Genomic DNA, 17,500 nt, shown 5'->3' on the forward strand with positions numbered 1-17,500 from the left:
TTTCTCCCATCCAATTGTCAAGGTTCCTTTTGAAGAGGGCCAAAGAGGCGCTCTGCTTGACATGTATGGGCAGTCTATTCCAGAGTCTGGGGAGTCTCTGGGTCAGGAACCTATCCCTCCAGCATGTTTTGTTTATTGTTTTGACAAGGTGTAGGTCCCTGGAGCATGTGGCTCTGAGGGATTGGGATTTCTTTAAGTGTAGCATGTTCAACAGCTCTGGGTTTGACATGGCCTTGTATGTTAAGCAGAGATCACCTCTGAGTAGACGATATGCAACAGAGTATAGCTGGAATTTTTTAAGGCGGTCAGGTTTCTTCATCCAGTTTGGCAAATGCACCTGGCTATACTGTTTGAATCAGCAGTATGGACATGTATGTTGGGGAGAAGTAGAAACATCTAAGTGTGATATTCTTCATTCATTGCCACTATATTTCACTGACACTAAGGCTGAATCTTCAACAAGATGAAACAAGTTAGTCAAAACTTCAACTCATCTACTTCAACTCAAAAAGCATTTTTTTTTATAGTGAGAAAAGCTCCCTTGCCTTCCATCCATCCCACCTCCTTAGTGTGCATGGCATGCCCAACCAAAGAGGAAAAATAAAAGCACAAATTCTATGAATCACTCACAGTGCATGAATGAAAACTGTACTGGCTGCGATTTTCTGTGGGAAAGGTGATGAAGGAATTCTAATTTGAGAAGAAAAATCTGTGACTGTGAGTAGAAAATTGACCACTTTACTGTTGACCAAACATGTGGAAACCCCTTTCATTTCTGTCCTTGCAGTTACTCCAAAAATGATCTACCTTGATAACATGATCTAAACCTACATTTACCTGCAAGTGATGAAATAGCAAGGTATGGTTACCATCCACAGCTGACAGTCTGTAAATCAGTTCAGTCGTCAAATCCTGTCTCATCATAGCTGTAGCTGAAGATAGTAAAAATAGTTTTACTGTAAATTTCAAGCAATGTTAAAATGTTAGAGGAGACTGCTAATGCAATTGACTTTTACAACAGGATAATGAGTAAATACATTGTGTTCCTGAACATGATGAAAAATGCACAATTTGCAGTTCTACCTCCCACAGCTGCACCCTTTAGCTCTGTAATTCTGGTTATATGCCTCAGTCTGGAATGAGAGTAACTGACCATATCTCTTACTGTCCAAGGGAAAGAGTTGAGAGAAGGAATGTGGATATATATAACAAAATTGCAACAAAGCACAGCCTATTCATAACGTGTATCGTGATGGCTATTAAGGGATACTTGGTACCTTAGAGGCCCTTTGTTAGTCTACAGGAATAGAGTTAGTTACAACCATACAGACTGAAGGAGGACCTAGGTTTAAGGATGAATCGGCTCACCTTGTACAACATATCTTTGTGAGTGTGTGTGTTTGTGGGGTCTATATTAAATTGTCAAAATGGCATTACAGCGAATGCCATTTTGCTGACACATAAAAACCAAAATGCTAAACCAGCGAAACCCCAGGTCACCGATTTTTTTCCTAGGAAAAAAATCGGTAGACCAACAAAACACAACACACCAGTTACAACTAAATATTCCAACTTCGAGATTGCACTACACTGGGGTGAAGGGCAATGTCACAGCTCAGGCCACGCTGACATGAGCTTTCGCTGTTTGAGCATTTCGCTCTTTACATGTCGGTAAAATGGCATTCCTTGTAATAATGTTTTGACAATTTAATATAAATGTGTGTGTGTGTGTGTCCATATATCTGACTCTGTACCTTGTATATACCCTTTTCGTAGGAGGAACCTTTCAAACTTGGACAGCTTTCTCAAAGCATTTTCTAAGTGACTCACGAATAATCGAACAACTGACCGAATAAGGAAATGAAGAAACAAACAATCGTGAAGTCAAATCAAAAGTGACTGCATCAATTTATCAGCGAAGTAACATTTTGAAGAGACACAGAGGAACTAGAGTGAATAACAGAAAACACATAAAGACAGCACCTGACATTTTTATTTTACTGCTTACTTCACCAATAATAAAACATTTTTAATGAAGGTTAAAATGCTGTTTTTAATTCCTCTGTGGCAAGACAAGCAATGCATATGTTACGTTGTATTCTGGTTTAGCAGAAATAGCACTTGCTGATGTAACAAAAATCTTAACACCTTACTGAATAGCTCTTATCACAAAGCCATAGACTTCTAGTTTCTTTCTCTGTAAATTACCATTCTGCCAGACAAGAAAAGTAGAAATGAGTCTCTAAGGAAATACTGAAAACCAGCATGCAGCAAATTGTACTTAAGCTTACTGTTTTAGATATAAACTGATGCTACTTACCCGACACAACAACACTATTTCCTAGATTTGAGGGGTGGAAGTTCAGATGCAATACAGCTCAAGTTAAACTCACGTACATGCCACCTGAACTGTTGAATTTGCAATGTAAATGTAGCTGTTTTACCAGAGCGATGCGTTGTTTAAGCAAATATCCTATCACATTAACTGCAACCTTTTTTAAATAATTTGCACCTTGCATACAACATCATTGACCTTAGCAAACTTGTCACTTTAATCTTTGCAACAATAAGTACAAACGTTTAGTTTTTCCATGCTTCATTTTCTAGGAAAGAACAATCCTCAGTGACTTAACAGTGTTAGATGATGGGTTTCATGCTGACCTGCATTTATTTCTATTCAATGTATCTTTTTTAGTTTAAATGTTTTACAGATCACCTGTAATGGGACAAACCCCAGTGCTACTTATCCAAACCTTTTAGGGATTGCTGGTCCATGCCCTGGACTAACTGAAGAAAACTAAAACAGGACAAGCAATGACTAGCATAAACATAATCCAGTATAAGAGATAAATGTATGAAGTCCATAAACCAGCCAATAAAAACTGCAGTTGTTTCAAGGTAAATGCCAAATGATCAGCCATTAAAAGGTTTCCTTGATCCTTGTTTATTAGGTTGAACAATAAAAAGACTTCTTAAGATCAGTAATCTTTTGGAGTTTGCTTACATCATTGCTAGCTTCATTTTATGGTACTCAGAACACTTTGTAAATGTCACCTTTCATTAACTTCACAGCTCCTTAAAAGTTATTGATCATTTTTAAATCTGGCATGTCTTCCTTTTTTATGCACCTTCTTTCATTATGTTTGTCTTTCTGTGGCCAACTATATAATGGACTGCATTGCAATTTCAGTATACTGTGGATACCAAGGGGTGGATTCCAAAAGAAAGTTGCGAACAGCACAGTGCACTGAAGGAAGACATCAGCAGCAGTCATGATTCTGTAATGAACTGCAAAACAAAGTCAAGTATTAATTTATTCAGTGTAGGATAATTGCAGACTCCACTCACAACAGCCAGATGTCAAAATACAATGTGTGTACCTAATGACAATAAATTGCGACAGAACAGTGCACCAACAATTTTATGAAAGGACTTGACAGAGGCCATTTGTGCTTTCCTTTTGCATTAGGATTTCCTCCAATTTTTTAAGCAATCCTGCGGATTTCTTAAAATATAACTAAAAAAATGCAAGCTGTATATAATGCTTTAGAGCAGGCTAGGCTACTAGAAGCCATAACAGAGGACGATCTGCCAGTGATTTCCAGAATGCTGCCAACAACTGAGCCAGGCTACAGTTAAGCCAGCTATCAGACCAGGAAGTCATTGATTGATACAGGTTAGATAGACAGCTGATGCAGACTGTATGCAGGATGTGTGCATGCAGCCTGTGAGGTAACCCAGTACTGGTAGAATCAAGTGTCTAAATCTGGGTATACTGTCCTTTAGGACAGCTCAGTGGCATATGGATAATGCCATAGGAGTGTTCCAGATAGTTGCCAGTCACATTTTAGGGCAGTTCCTGGCAGAAATGTGCAAGAAAATAAATGAATAAATGCACTTCACAACAAAAGTCAAACAGCACAGAACTACCTTTATCCTCAGTGCAATTGTCTGCAATCATGTCCCAGTCAAAACTGCAGTGGTACATGATGCTGAATGGTACATCAATAGAAAGAGCTGGTTATCACTCACCTGTCAGGTTGTATGCTCTGCAGATGGTCTCATTACCAATATGAGATCAACGCACACACACTGATAGTGTACATTATGCAGCAAGCTGCAGGCAAAGATGTCTGTGGGACACTTTCCAACATGATAAAATTTTGGTCGGGCACCAAATAGGTAAAGTATAGCACCACTTTTATAAAGTAAGCATTATCCAGACATATCAACAGTAAGCACGAAGATTAAATATGTGTTTTCATCCTCCTATAAATATGACTGTGTTTATCCACTGGAGCCTTGGATTATAATTCCATACAGAGCCCCATCAATGCCTGTTGAGGATGCATACAACAGAGTACACACTGCAACATGACAGACAATTCAGCATGCTTTTGGCATGATGAAAGCAAGATTCAGATGCTTGGACATATCTGGGGGTGTAGTCCAATGCACACCAGAAAAGATACCAGAGGTAGCCACTGTGTGTGTCATGTTTTACAACATTCTAACATCAAAATAGGATGGCCTGCCAGCTGGAGGTGTGGGTGCCCTATCCCAAGAACCCCAGATGTCTGACATGGAGCTATGAGAGTGGTCATGGGATGATCATGAGGACAGAATGGTGAGAAGAAACAGGCTTGGGCAATAGAGGCTGTGGCCATATGTTCAAGTTCAGGCAACACGGCAGTATCTGACTCATACCTTTGGGTCATGACAAGCCACACATAGAAGGGCACAGAGAAAACATTGATGTTCACATAGCGTTGCTCCACAACAGCAGCATATAACACAGTTAATGGAAATAGCCCATGTCCAGATTGAACATCATATATACAATAACCATAACAGTCATCTGCAAAATCTTATACACATAAATGTGACAAACAAAAGAATATATATAGATGTCTACAGAGAAACATCCACTACATGACCACTGTATGTAAGGCAAAACAGTTCAAGAGAGGTCTAGTAAATAAAGTCTGAGCTCAGCAAAAACAAAACCATAAATGAAACAAAAGCTGCTCAGGACACTATGAAGAAAACTTTACTAATGCACACAAAGAACACAAGCTTCAGAATGTTCAACAAGCTTTCACTTAAAAAAATAATTCAGATGTAGTTAGAATTTCATTTTCTCAAGAACCTAGCTTTTAGAATTCATTTTATATTACCTGCTGTGTTTAACCCTGGGCTGTGATCAGTTCTTAATGTACTTATCCACTTGCATTCCCTTCTTTCCATTTTGTTCAGAATATCACCACCTCTATTACAATTTAAAGAGACAGTTTCCTATTAATTTACCAGATTTCTATTAGCTTTTACTTCCTTTAAAAAGTCTGTTTCCTAACCTCAGTAATCCTCATGTAATATGGTGCTGTCATGTAAGTTCATGGCTCTTTATGCATTTATATAAATGAGCTCCTTTTATGTTTATTTTATTTTATTTATTTATTTTACATTTGTTGACCGGGCTAGTCTGGCTGGATAACAAGTCCATTTTCAGCAGAGGCCCGAGGAGAAACGCTCCACTATCTACTAATACATTACATACAACTAGATCACTAAGAAATGCAGCTTATAAGGAATATAACACTGCAAGAGAGATATTCAACAGTAATAAAACAATTTTCCTGAAAAAAAGAAATGTACTGTTCTTTAATTCCAACAAATTTTGCAGAAAAATATATAATACTTAAAGTTCTAATAGTAGTAGAATCAGAACAGGAGTTGGAGTAGAGAGGAAAGGAGTGGAGGAGTAACAGAGTAAGAAATAGGATAAGTTAGTCAGGTGTACTGCAGGAACAGAGCCAGTGGTTTTGGAAGTACAGTTTAATTTTCTGTTTGAAAAGAGGCAAAGATGTAGTCAGAGTTATATCACTAGGTAGAAGATTCCAATTTCTACCTACTGTATTAGTGAAGAGACAGTCACCAGCAGAGTTGTTTGACTTAATTGATTTGGCCATCAGTTTGTGAGAAGAGCGCAGAGAGTTGAGATTGTTATAAGGGATTATCAGTTGAGAGAGAATAGGGGTGTTGTCAGGTTGGTGTAGTATACTATGGGCAATAGAGAGTTGAGGGATTTGCAGGTAGTTTTGGAATTCAAGCCAGCCTAAAAGTTTTAAGTTAAGACAATGATGGGTTCTGAAGGGGTTACCAGTTGCGAAGCGAGCAATATTGTTGTAGCAGGTTGCTAATTTAGTTAGATTGCATTTCTTAAGGTTGGTATAAATAGGGGAGGCATATAGTAGAGTAGCTAAGAGATGGGATTGAGCTATCTTGGTTCTAGTTGCTGGGGTTAGAAAAGGTTTAATTCGATAAAGGGATCCTATTTTTCTGTTAACTAATTTGATGGTGTTATTAATGTGTTGATCGAAGGAGAGATTATTGTCGATGGTTATTCCTAGCAGTTTTGTTGTCGAATCGGGAGAGATGATAGTGTTAGTGTTTGAGGAGATGGAGAAGTTTAATGGGGGGGTCTGAGTTGTGGGGGTAAAAAGGAGAAGTTTAGTTTTTTTGGCATTAAGTAGGAGGAATCGTTTAGAGAACCATGTTTCAACCGTTTTAAATACATTTTGGGTGAGTGAGATCAGTTCTGTAGGGGATGGAGCAGAACAAATAAGGGTTGAATCGTCTGCATATTGAATGCAGGTTGCTTGTGCGATAGCAGAATGAAGATCATTAATGAAGATGGAGAAGAGAAGAGGACCAAGAATGGAGCCCTGAGGAACTCCAATGGAAATTGGCAAAAGAGTAGAGATGTTTATCTCTATGAATCATAGTAATACGCCAAGGTCAAAGGTGCCCTATCCATGCAGTAGCCTCCACGTTCCTGCAGTCAGTGGGAGTGACCTCCACTGACCTTATTTGCATAACAAAGTAGCGCCACTCTTTGCTCATAGTGGCTGATCGCGCCATTATTTGCTCAGTCAAAACCCGGGACTGTGAATACCACCTATTCACATGCATTACTTCTTCAGTGAGGTTAGAGAAATATGTGAACAATGCAGGTCACCAGGCATATAATATGAGTGAGTGCTGTGATCACACGTCATTTATGTGGGTATGTAATCCTTAGAGTGTGGTACAGCTGAAGGGTTAGCATTCTAGGCGGTGTTAATACCTACGCTTGTTCTTGTTTTCTTTTCCTAGGTATGAATCGCACAGCGGTCCTTCAATTCTTGTAATGTCCAGTTTGATGTTTGTTATACATTTAGGGATGTTTGTTGCACATATCCTGTGTGAGGTATTCAAAGTGTTGGTATATGATTCTTTTATGCCACAGATTACTATATATTTCTTCATTATCTGGAAAACTTTAAGATAGTTCTATACCATTTGTGTTTTTACCATGGAAATCCTTGTGATTCCAAAGCAACTTTTACTGAAGAACAAAATATCTAATTTCAGCATTAAACTGCAGTATGTTGAGTGATAAATATTCATGTAGATTAAATTTTTTTCAGTGTTAAAAAAAATATTTGAACCTCACAGGGGACTATGCATTCCATTTGAATGTTCTATCACCCTTGATTTACAGCAAATGTGGATATGCAATCTGCTAAGTCTTGTTATTGTTTGTTTGTCGTTTCCTAGTTAGGGGTCACCACAGTGGAACTTTGGTCCACTAATGATTGGCAATCGATTTTTATGGTGCCGAGTTGCCAGCTCGACGCCCAACTTTCAGTGAAGTCACGCCCATTTACGCATGTCTTTTGGAGGCCACTCGACCACGGGAGGACATGAGACTCCACACAGAAAGCACTCCAGCTGAGAATCAAACAGGAGAACCTCTTGCTGTGAGGTAACAACACTACTGCTGTACCACCGTGGATTTAAGTCTAGTATAAGTGATATACATAATCGCAGGCTAACTTCTTTTGTATTTATGGGTTCAAATCTGGCATCCTGCATTTAATTCTTGTAATGCCTGTCTGCTGTTTTCTATGCATTTAAGCATGCTTTTGTACTCACACCTTATGTAAGGTTACCTCTGTCTTGTATTACCTTATCCACTTATACCATGGATATGGATGTTTTTTGTCCATGTCCATAATTTATAGGATAATAATGAGTGCATGATGTTGAATAAGGCCACCCTTTGTCATACATTACAGACCATGGATATGGATATTTTTTGTCCGTGTCCATAATTTATAGGATAATAATGAGTGCATGATGTTGAATAAGGCCAACCTTTGTCATACATTACAGACACCATTATTTTTATTACATGCCAGACATGTACAGACTGACAGACATTCCTCTCTGTCTCACATATGTCTATGTATATCTTTGTAGATACAAACACATACATTCATACGTACATATCTTTACATATTTCTCTCTTTAAATATATATATATATCTATATATATATATATATATATATATATATATATATATATATATATAAATATATAAATATATGTATATACACGGTTCCCCTTTACAATCCTGAAATACTGAAAGCTCATATTTCCGTATCTTGGGACCGTAAAGGCAAAAATGAAAAATCTCGAAAGTGCATAAGCGCGAATTTGAATATCTCAAATTTACGCTTATGCATTGCAGCAATGGGATGGGAAGTGTTTGGCCGGTATTTTTTATGGAAGTGAAGGTAAGTGAGTGCATGTGAGTGTAATTGTAAGTTGTGCGTGTGCGTTAGAGTTGGGAGGTGAAAGTATGAGTGTGAGTGTTGGATGTGTTTGTGTATGTGTGATGTGTATGTGTGTGTGTGCGAGGGAGTGCGGAATGTCTGCGTGTGAGTAATGCATTTCTTCACTGTTAGTGTAATCTCGGAGTTGGTATATATAAGTACGGGGGGGTGTGGAGGCTGCAGCCCCCCACATGGGGGGTGAAGGTAGATGTAGTGTACGATTGTGTAGTTTGTGTTTTGTGAGTCGAATGGTGTGCGTGTTGTGTGGTGCATGGTTTGTGAATGTTCGGGATTGTATTTTTCATGTTTGTGTGTTTCGGGATTGTGGGCTGTTCGACTTTATAGTTTCGAGATACTGAAATTCGAGCTTTCAGTATTTCGAGATTATAAAGGGGAACCATATACACATATGTATATGTATCTCAATGCCTATGTATATACATATGGGGAGGGAGGTACATAGAGATATCATCCCAGGTTATCTTCTAAATACAAAACATATAAAACATACAAAATATATAAAACATGAACTAGTATCATCACTAAGTACTCTTTCCAATCATAATCTAACCACAGGCTTTGTTCCTGCAGAATGGAAAACAGTTAATTCCCCTCCACAAAGATGGCCTAGCAGCAGACCCAGAGATTTACAGACCCATAAGCCCAACCAGCCTCATCTGTAAGGCCATGGAATGTATCATTATGGACGTCATAAATAAAGACATAGGTGACCTCCAAACCCTGGATTTTACCCAATTCAGCTTTGTCAAGGGCAGATCCTGCCTGTTAAATCTTGTGAATGTTTTTGAAAATGTGACTAGGGCCATTTATGAGGGCAAATCTGTGCACACAACATACTTCAACTTGGCAAAGACTTTTGACACAATCTCACACTCAGGCATTACCAATAAACTTAGCAAACTGCATGTAAACCTCTTCATTGTAAGATGGATTGCTAACTGGGTGATAAACTTGAAAGACACTATCAAAGTAGGTGACTCCACATCAACCAGCAAACGTGTTACCAGTGGGGTGCCAGAGGGGTTAGGGGTGTCCCACTATTGTTTGGTATATACTTCTCAGAAGTTCAAGTAAAAACTAAGGGGTTTGGCTGACCAAGTTTGAAGATGACTGCAAACTGAGTGCAATTATTGAATCCCCAAATGATGTCAGTGTACTCCAGAAGGGACTTATGCAGGCCAGCAACTGTGGTTTTAGTCATGGTCTCAAACTTAATGCAAAGAAATGCATCTTGATTCCCTTCAGCACAAACAATGTCCCTTCACACTATCAAATCAACAACAATACCCTAAGTACCCATGAAGTGGTAAGGGACTTGGGTTCAAAATTTACTGCAACCTTAACTTCAACCACAATGTGTCTACTGTAGTAAGGAATGCTTTCTATACAGCACACTTGATTAGTAAAGGCATTGCCTTGAGAGCAAAAGAGGTTATAACCCTTCTATACAAAGTACTAATCTGGTCCATAACTTAGTATAGCACCCTATTCAGCATGTACCATACAAAGCACCTGCAACAATTGGAGAGTCGTCAGAGGTCAACCAAGAAGATCAAGGGGATACAGCATGTGCTGTATACAGACCAACAAAGTCCCTGTCATCTAATTCTGTATCAAATAGATTTCTTAGGGGAGACTTATGCCTGGCTTGCAAAGCAATCATAGACCCAAACCTAATGAATTTGCTGCACATCTGTAAATCAATTGGGACTAGGGCCACCCATTCCAGGGAACAAAATATGGCCTGTTACTTAAATAGGACATGCTGAAGGGACAGATCTTTCTCCCAACAACTGCAGTGTCTTTGGAATAGGCTACCTATTCATGTGAAATAGAGCACCTATATGACACTATTCAAAAGGAATCTGCACAAGTGGATGGGGCACAGTAAATTCTTACCAGCAATAGTGTCCACAACCCTCCTGGACATAGGCACTCATTACTAAATGCTAGTATTAACTAACATTTCTATGGAATTACATTGGGATGAAAATGGCTAAGCTTGACATGATCTGTGGGTCGATAGCCTAATATATATATATATAGATATATATATATATATATATATATATATATATATATATATATATATAAAAACACTTTATAAGCTCAAAATCCTGAAATATCGAATTTCAAAATCTCGATCCTATAAAGTCGAACAGATGGAAATCACGAACCCGTAAATGTCAAATCTGACAAGGTGGAACCCACGGTATGAATAGCGCATTAGGTGAATCTTGTTTATTTTAGGGTTTGGGGAGGGAATGTGTGTCTGTGAGTGTGTTGGGACATTTTATGTGTGGGTTAGTATAGGGAGATCAGAGTGTGAGTGTGTTAGTGTTGGGAGTGGTGGTGTTTGTATGTCTGTGATGTGTTTGTGCGGGGGGGTGTGGAATGTGTGGTGCTAGGTTGTCTGTGTTATGGAGTGTAGTGCTACCTCGGAGTTAGTATATATTAGTAGTGGTGCTGTGGGGGGGTGCAGTAATGGTAGGTGTGTGTGTGTGTGTTTGTTTAGTTGTGTGCATGTGTGTTGTATTGCTTATTGTACAGTTTCGGGAGGTGTGTGTGTTTGTGTTTGTATGTGTTGTGTAGTGTGTGCTGTATCTTTTTGTGGTTTTGTGGTTTTGGGGTTTGGGTTTCACAGTTTTGTGGTTTCAGTTATTTGGATTTTCAACTTCATGGCCTCGAGATACTGAAATTCGATATTTTAGTATTCTAGATTATGAAGTGAATCTATATTTATATATATATATATATATATATATATATATATATATATATATATATAGAGAGAGAGAGAGAGAGAGGGAGAGCGAGAGAGAGAGTGTTATGTAATGACAAATATACTCACAGACTTACATAAGTCTGTGTATGCTTACATTTGATTATCCACATCTGTTTGTATCTATGTCAAAATATCTAAATTTTCAACAGTATACATCTATGATAGAATTACTATGTATATTGATGTCTATAAGTGCCTGCATGTGCACCATTTGTCCTTTCTATGCTGTATGTTATGTGGCATTACTTACAATTCTCATATGTTATCGGTGGGAATATGCTGACACTGTAAAGTTCATCCTCCAATGCTTAATGTGCATATGCCACTAACCTTGTTTAATATCACTGTAAAATGTGCACAGTGCTGACCATGTCATTCTTCTAATATTACATTGGGCCTGCCATACATGTAATCCACAAGTCAACTTGTATATCCTTATTCATGGGTAAATCAGAGCAAATGGATGGCAGAGTATTGCAACGGTAGCATTGTCACCTCACTGCAAGAGGTTTTCCAGTTCAATTCTCAGCTAGAGTGCCTTCTGTGTGAAGTCTGCATGTCTTCCCTGTGTTAGTGTGGATTTTCTCCGGGTACTCCTGTTTCCTCCCATGTCACAAAATCATATGTCTAGAGTGTTTCTTCCCAGGCCTCCACTAAAAACTGGCTTTGTTTCAAGTCGGACTTTCCTGGTAAACAAATGTTAAATTAATAATATGTGATGCTTTAACTGCATAGTCACAAATCAGAGATGTTTGAATTACATTAACAGTCTCTTACATTGTACTGAATTAATAGCTAGGTACATGTGGTTCTGGACTTTGGTATGAACATAGGTGAATGCTACATATTTGAGTCCAGCTTTCCCTAGTCTGTAGTCAGTTATCCCAGTGTGTGTGATACGGCTGCATTCAGAAATAAATATCTGTCTATGCAAACTGTTAGCTAGGCTTGTTCACATGATTTGCTTATTGTGACTACATTCTGAACAAAATTAACATAACATTAACTGCCAGCTAAGCTCATAATGCAGAATCATTGTTATCAAGTAATATAACATTTTGTTCATGCAGGTGCCAAGGAACAAGCTGGAAAAACATATACCTTGTATCAATAGAATACATAGACTTGAGGAACACTGAAGGGAGTGTGGTGTGAGTTGCTGTCTTCAGCTTTTTTTTCTCTTTAAGACCATTAACATGTTTCTATTTCCAGTATGAATTTTTTATTCAACTGGCATCCATCCATTCATGCATGCCAATTTGATGACAAGTTTCCCATAATGCATCTAGAAGGTATGTCTTTTAAATGATAATGTACTGTGTATTATGTCTTGCTGTGCAAATGATTTTGTGTAAACTGCATTAGTTCGTCTTTCAAAATATAATGGCTTATTTTCAGTTTAGAGGATGTTAGCTGATACAACCAAAATAATAGTCATCTGTGTTCTAATTATAAAGTGTTTTTGATGTGAATATTGTATATATAAGATTGTGTGTTTGATGTATTGGTACTTCTTACAGACATGATACAATGTAGCTTTAATTGTTTCTGCTGTCATAGTATACAGCAATCATTTATAAGTATGCTAATTGTTCTCAGCTTTGTTCATGTTGTGCACACCTTGCTTATTCATGTTTTGAATTTAATTGGTGGCTGTTATCTCATAGTGTCAGTGATGGTTGGTAGGTTTGCAGTGTTGTATGTTGCTTGTGTTCCACTTTTCTTGCAGCTATGTTAGGTGCAAATTTTTTGTTTTTAAGACATTGCCTTATATAGATATTTGCATGTTACTGTCTCATATGACAATATTAATTGTGTTGTGTTAGTGGGGCTATACAATTTATTATCTATATGTTTGTTTACTGGGGTAGTGCACTGATTTCAAAGGACCATTTGCAGGTGAAGCCCAAGTGAACTTCTGAACATTATGAGCGTATTCTTTTTTAGTGTTGCATCTTCACATGTCAGAGTAATATTCCTTGGTTCAGTGACACTTATATGGTTTGGCAATCACATTTATATATGTCTGTCATCTACTCATGTTAGTGTAATATTTACTCAGTGACACGTATAAGATTTGTCAATAGTATTATGTATGTCTGTTATGTACAAACAGCATAACAAGGCCATGCTGTCTTTTGAAGTATCAGTGTGAACAGATGTGGCTCATACATTAATTTCCCATTTTGATGCCAGTATGTGTGATGTCATCTGTTATTCATGAGGCACTATTACACTAATTTTCATAAATATTAAATAAATATACTTGTACATATTTATAAGGTGATTTTCATAATATCACTTATCTGTGACTGGTTGTCTCCACATGTATTAGACATTTCACATATTACTGTTTTATCATTCCATGTTAATGTTGCAGTGAAACCTCAACTTATTTGTGTGTGTTAATTATTGTAGTCAGATTCTCTGTACCTAGCAGTTAATACCTGTATTGCGACTCACAATCTGCACAGAGGGACATGTTATATTGGTAACAGTATTTGCTGCTGTAAATGTGCAGCACTTCTGTTTATGTGTATTATTCAGATGTAAGGCATGCTGATACTGCCAAACATGCACATATAACAAGAGATGTCACACCGAGCCCCCATGTGCTTTATTCCAGTTGATGTTACTGTGTAATTTGGTTTAACAGTTTGACAGGCACTTTCAGTTGTTCATGTGAGTTTATCTAGATTATTGCTACATATGTGTTGTTATGGTGTTATTACTGCATGCACTCACATGTTTAAATTTATAAATCATCCTTATGGGCCAGTAATGTGACTTTTACACTTGCGCCACATCCTTTCATGGCAGTAATGTTAGGCAGACAATCATTACACACATCCCAAATAGGAAATGGTAATGTTGTTAATTTCACACAACAACTATTTTTTCTATTTATTTGTGTGCACATGTCAACTAATTATAGTGTATATGGTGTGTCTGTAATTGTACAGTGATGTTTGCATACCTTTCTACGTGTAACTACATATTGTAATGCACTAGGTATACCTTGGACTATAATAATCCTTACCATGTGAATTGCATACTGAAAGATTATGATACCGATGTCTGTCTGCATGTCCTCCTTTACAGGCCACTTTATATGCTTCGCTCATAGGTACTTTGATGTCTCATATCTCTGTTCTGTTACACTTTTAATGTGCATATTATTATTAACAGGCTTTTCTAAACAGTTTTGATAGTGGCAGGCTCTACATTGTCACATGACATACATGATGTGTCTTTGTACATAAGAATATAGAGATAATACTTTATATGTTGATTCAATTATGTGAATGCATGACATGGATACATTTGAAATGGGTTGCCATTACAATCTGACTTAAATAGACATGTTTAAAATATGTTAGAGTTGGATGTCTTGCATGTTTTACTATAAGCAGTACAGATAGCTCATCTTAGTAACACCCACATGCACACTACTTAGATACTGCATGCAGTGTGTGAATCATTTATATTGTTATACATATTGCATTTTTTATGTTATTGCTGTTGTAGTAATACGTGAGGATATGCAATTACTATCATGTTACAGAGTGCAAGATCCATGCCAGTCCACCCATTGACCGGTGAAGACTATGACCCACTCTACTGCTTCTGGCACATTCTGAGTCCAAGACCAGGGCAGTCACCACAATAAGGGTGATAATAACAAAGGACTAGGACAACACAGTCCAACATTCCTGAAAACTGACTGAGACAATGTCCTTTACCATGGCAGCCAGATGACCTACAGGGCCAAATTTAAGATGTTGTCACCAATGTCTTACAGACTCTGATGAGGGACATGATGGGCACATTCTTCTAAGACATGGGATGGACCATGAGTGACTCCTTCCAGGAGATTGCATGGGAGATCACTCAAGATGTTCAAACCCCTCAGGGAGGGCCCTCTGGAACATAAGTATTTTTTGTGTGATCCAGTCATGTAATGCTGGCACTATGCTGTGTGTCTAGTCGATTATCTTTCAGTATTAAGCTCACATTCGGGCCCACATCCCATACTACAGTCACGCTTTTAAGATGTATGCTTCACAGATCAGGTTGTATATGACTATATATTATGTCTGCATTATGACACATGTTAACATATGTCACAACCATTATTATCATTGTGTCACATAATAATCTGATGCTGACATTCCTGCAGACAAGTATTCCTGGAATTTGTATGTAGCTTGCCTCACCTGCAAGCAGTGGATCATGACATTATTTCTGATCCAGTATGCCCTTGTCTGTGACAGATATGTATGACACAGTAAGCATTCTGCCACTGTGACACACATGTCCTGATAGTGGTAATGATGTGAATACATTGAAAGGTGATGACATAAGGAAATGTGCTGCATTACACCTAAGTTCATTAACATTCCACGCACATACCAATACAGTGCCATTCTCTTGAGACTAAATCTACATGGGTGATATATTAGCATATTTTGCATACATTGGTGTGCAAATTGTTGTTTTGGTACACATATTTACATACATGACTCATCACTGTACTTGCTCCATTAGTGACACTGGTGTATCAGGAGGTTCCAATTGCAATCTGCCCTTGTGTGTGATATTTATTGCTAATTTGTTCGCCATGTAGTACACAGTTTCTTCAAATGTTGCACTGTATACCTCTATCATTAACATTTGCATAATGTGTATACTTGCTATGTGGCTATAACTACATTCTACTATGTCTTTTAAAAATTCATGATGTGAATGAGACAAATAAAGAGCACCTGTTTTATGGGGCCTTATCATTACAGCAATCATCACTGTATTGTGCCTATAGCTTATCTTCTGACATGTGTACACCTTTGCTGTGCATTACATGTTAACATACAGGTCTGATTTTCATTATGTATATTATGGCTGCACTACTTTCCATGGCTGTACATTTGTATACCCATAACATCAACAACACACAAATCGCCCATTATAATGCAATACTATGAATGAGTAATTTTCCCGCATGTGGTGTGCCATGGTTGTGTATACATGACTATCCTTTGATCAGTCATAGTCATTTACATGCTATGTTTCTATCACTTTCTGTGAGAGCACCACCGTTTGTCTTATGTATGCATGGCAGTACATATGGGTATGTCGTATCCAACCCTACTTTCATTATGTTCCTATTATTACTGTTTAACTTTTGCATATTACTGTGTTGTTTATTAAATTTATACACATACTTGTTAATAGCCATCACAAATGTACACTGCACATTAGTCAGACATTGGTCCTTTGCTGCATGCATCTTGCAGAAGACTTGAAATCCATCTTGTGTTAGGAACACATGCCTGTGCAATGTTTTTAGCTGGATATGCTTGTCTCATGTTTTTCTGCTTTTTCATGTATGCATTCCTTTACTACTGTGAACATATGTTGACCATTATGTTTCAAATGTACATGCCATATGCATATGTTTATATGCACCTTTGTGTAATGTATCACCATTGAAATGTAGGCTTATATAACATTCTGCCACCATGACAGACTATCATATGCATGCAGTGCATTTCTACCCAATGTGGTGATCATTGTGATCTTTCAATCTGTCTTCACGTTTTACTTGGTTGTCACATATTCCCCAGAAATGTTTTCTATGCTTCCTGGATAGCTATGTATGCACAGACTTACTTACCATGATTTGTATTATTCATATGCTATTAAGTAATGTTTTCTATCATCATGTGGATTCTACAAGCCAATTTCACATTGTTTGTCATTGGTGGGGTATGTGTGATGAGCCTTCTGCATGTTTGGCTTGTGTGATATTATTATAGGTCATATATCTACATTGCATACCAGAACATCTGTGTTGTCTCTGGCATGAAATGTCTTCTTTTGCATTAGGATCCCATTTCTCCTGTCCTACTATGTGGTATGTATAGTTAGTGGTTTATTGCAGTCACATTACTCATTTGTAACTGTACTGCTGATTGGCACTGTGCTTACTTGTTTGCCTATTGCATGCAGCATTGGAGGTTCAGATCTAACCTC

This window comes from Protopterus annectens, chromosome 2.part1 (genome assembly GCF_019279795.1).
Source record: "Protopterus annectens isolate FY-2018-M chromosome 2.part1, PAN1.0, whole genome shotgun sequence".
Lineage (NCBI taxonomy): Eukaryota > Metazoa > Chordata > Ceratodontiformes > Protopteridae > Protopterus > Protopterus annectens.